This window comes from Thunnus maccoyii, chromosome 9 (genome assembly GCF_910596095.1).
Source record: "Thunnus maccoyii chromosome 9, fThuMac1.1, whole genome shotgun sequence".
NCBI classification, from domain to species: Eukaryota; Metazoa; Chordata; class Actinopteri; order Scombriformes; family Scombridae; genus Thunnus; species Thunnus maccoyii.
Genome location: NC_056541.1, coordinates 33,157,396 through 33,161,259, shown reverse-complemented (window position 1 = coordinate 33,161,259; position 3,864 = coordinate 33,157,396).

Here is a 3,864-nt window from a genome sequence, read left to right as displayed (position 1 = left end):
CTGATGGGAGGGGTTTACACACACACACACACACACACACACACACACACACACACACACACACACACACACACACACACACACACACACACACACCGTACATGTGTATGCAGTCTGCACAGCTCGACGGGGTTTTATAATAATATTGATACTAATCATAATAATATGAATCATCATAATAATAAAATGTTTCAGTGCACATAACGTCCCGTACTGAATATTGTCACTATCTGACTTTATAAGTGGTCATGAAAAGATTCCATCGTTTGATGTGAGCAGCGCACTTATTCCAAACTCTTATTTCAAATCTGAAGGGCTTTTGGCGCCATCAGCTGGTCAAGTATTACTTTGCAACTCCAAATCCAGATCCCAGTCTTACCTGGGACCAGCAGTGGAGGTAGTATTGAAATCCTTTGCTCAAGTAAAAGTACTAATACAGCGATGTAAAAATACTCCATTACAAGTAAAAGTCCTGCATGAAAAATCCTACTACAGTAAAAGTACATAAGTATTATGAGCTTGATGTAGTTAAAGTATTGTTAGTAAAAGTACATAAGTATTATGGGCTCGATGTAGTTAAAGTATTGCAGTAAAAGTACATAAGTATTATGAGCTTGATGTAGTTAAAGTATTGCAGTAAAAGTAGTGGTTTGGTCCCTCTGACTGATATATTATTATATATGACATCATTAGATTATTAATAGTGAAGCATCAGTGTTAGAGCAGCATGTTACTGTTGTAGCTGCTGGAGGTGGAGCTAGTTTACACTACTTTATATACACTTAGCTAGTTTAGTCCAGTGGTTCCCAACCTAGGGGTCGGGGCCCCTCCAAAGGGTCAGCAGATAAATCTGAGGGGTGGTGAGATGATTAATGGGAGAGGAAAGAAGAAAAAACAAAGTTCTGATACACAAATCTGTTTTCAGTTTTTGGACTTTTTCTCTAATCTTTGATTTTTGCTGAAATATTGGATCATTTGAACATTTATTGAAATGAAAGCATGTGAGAGGTTTAGAGGGAAAAATCACTATTTGGTGGAGCTGTTAACAACTCATAGACATGTGAAATGTGACCCCGACTACACACTGCTTTTTGTAAGACGTCAAAAGACAAAAAGGTTGGAAACCACTGGTTTCATCTTTAACAATGTGTTGTATTTTAAAAGCTTGTTATATTATCCATTGTGTCAAATCTTCATCTGAAAAGTAACTAAAGCTGTCAAATAAATGTAGTGGAGTAGAAAGTACAATATTTCCCTCTGAAATGTAGAAACTAGCATCACATGGAAATACTCAAGTAAAGTACAAGTGTCTCAAAACTGTATCTACATACAGTACTTGAGTAAATGTACTTAGTTACTTTGCACCTCTGGGGACCAGTCATGACTTGAGACTGGACCTCGACGCTCTTATAACACAGAACTTCAGCAAACACAGTAGATTCAGTAGAAACAATGCTGAACAAATCACAAAATAGATGTGCAAGGATAAACTACATAGTCTGATCTTCCAAGCACTAACAGGAATAAGGGCTCAAATAGGACACACTGATGAAGACATGTAGGGAATAATAATAATATTCATCATAATAATAATAACCTTCATATAGAACTTTTCAAAAATAAATGGACAACATACTGAAGCCAAGACTTGAGAGCAGATAAACAACACTCACGGGACACATAAAATACATATTAAATAATTAAATCATAGGAAAAAATATGTAAATACAAACTATGAATAAATAAACTTAACACTTGTGTAAATGAAAAGCCAATCTATAACAATGAGAGATTGGGGGCACTGAGCTGCTCCAGAGCTGTGGACCCCTGACCACAAACGCCCTGCGACCCTCCGTCTCCCACTGGGACCTGGGGACAGCCGACAACAACTGCTCAGCAGACCTCAGCCAGAGTGTAGGGAGAGAGAAAGTCAGCAAAAAAAAATAGTGGCAATAAAAGTCCATGGCTGGATTAACCACTGCTGGTGGCCCCTATAAATTCCCCATTTCTCCCAGACTCTGTTCTGAAACAAATCTGGTCCCAAGCTACAGCTGTGTGGTAATTTGATTAAATATGTTTATGAATGTGCATCATTTAAAGACAAAACTGAAATAATGAACGTAAAACTAGAAAACAGTTCATAAAGCACACAGTGGTCTATTACCAAACAAATGCTCAATGACATTAGCACAAACCAGCTGACACACAGTAAACTTGGAGCTTTTGGGGCCCCTGGAGTTCCTGGGGCCCGGGGCAGTTGTCTGCTTTGCCTGGTGGCAAATTCATCCCTGTGGGAAAGAGCTGGAGGTACACGGTCAGGCAACAGAGACATCTGCTGGACAGTAAGAGAAAAACAGCAGTAAACCTCATTCTGCCTTCACCACACATCAACATATAATATGAAGATTAATATCTTCCAAAATAATTCATAGTATCTCTGGTAGGCTAAACTCAATCATAAGATGATTTTTTGTTCTTCATATTTTAGTTTCCTATGGAAAACATCAAATTAGCAGCACTGTGTCTGAAAGAAAATGTACTTGGTTCTTCTTACAGACTTGTTGCATATAGTGAATTGGTGTAATCTGGGTTATTTTTAAGCATTTTTTCAATCATACTACCCAACACTTAAAATCAACATGATGTACCAGATGTTTTCTGGCTACCTCAGAGTAAGAAATGTGGATATCATAACAGGCAAATTGAAATAAAACCCAAATATTTGGCCTGTATGAAGGCCTACATGTCATGTCTTTGTAGACTTTGCAAAGGGAGACTGACAATGGAACAAAAGTTTGGGAATTACTTTTGTGCAGGCCGTGGTGATTTGTAAAAACAGTGTATATGCATTTTACAGTCTGACACAGTTCAGTCAGGATATTCTGAGACATTTTAGAAAAACCCAAATCCCCATATAACATTAAAACAAATGCTGCTAAAAACAGCAGGTTCAACAGTCAAACTTCAGCTGATACACTGGAGACAACAGCACAGATAATCAGGATCATTCATCTTCAACATCTATTTTTCTCTCTGTTAAACTCAGTCATGTACTCAGACATGACCTGCAGTATTTGTTGTCATGTTGTGTCAAACTGAGAAACAGCCGCGTTTAAACTAGTAGTCTATTAAGAAATGTTTTATTGTCGAACATGAGTGGTGGCCTCAGGCTAACAGAATGAAAACCTGATGAATGATTCACACGGTGTTACAGTGTGAGCACCAGAGGGCACTACACACTGTCACCTCTTCCTCACTGAAACATATTTCTTCATATACGAAGGAAACATGCTGCTAGTTTTCAGCTTCTCTCAATAAAACCAAACCTGCTGTTCAGATTCAGAGCGGAGGCCGGGGCAGGGTACGAGAGACTCCATGTCCCATAATGCCTGCAGCATAAAGTCCGTCCGTTGCGTAATCTCTGTTGTGTGTTTGTGCTGCCTTCAGGGTATGTGGGAGCAAGCAAACTTTATATGAAGTTAAAGAATTATGATTGGAAACTAATTTATGCTAACCGATAGTTTAGATTGAACATATGTATTATATAGGCTACAATATTTTATCCATTATTGTATGTTCAATGTTCTTTTCTTCTATTTTCTTTCAAAGTTCAGGAAGTGTGAGTCAAGTTCTCCTGTGTTCATTAAGTGAACAACAAGTTCACACAACCGGTTTCCAGGTAACAAAAGACAGGTTTTTGGATCACAGCCGGTAATGTAGCTAGCCCCTCCTGTACTATGTCTACGTCTTCTCAACAACAAAACAGCTTTGGCTCTGGTTTTTATGGGGGTTATTTTGATCTGCATTTCACATCCTTTAGGAAACTTTAAATTGTGGGCCAGCCTTAATTAAAAAAAAAGTTCC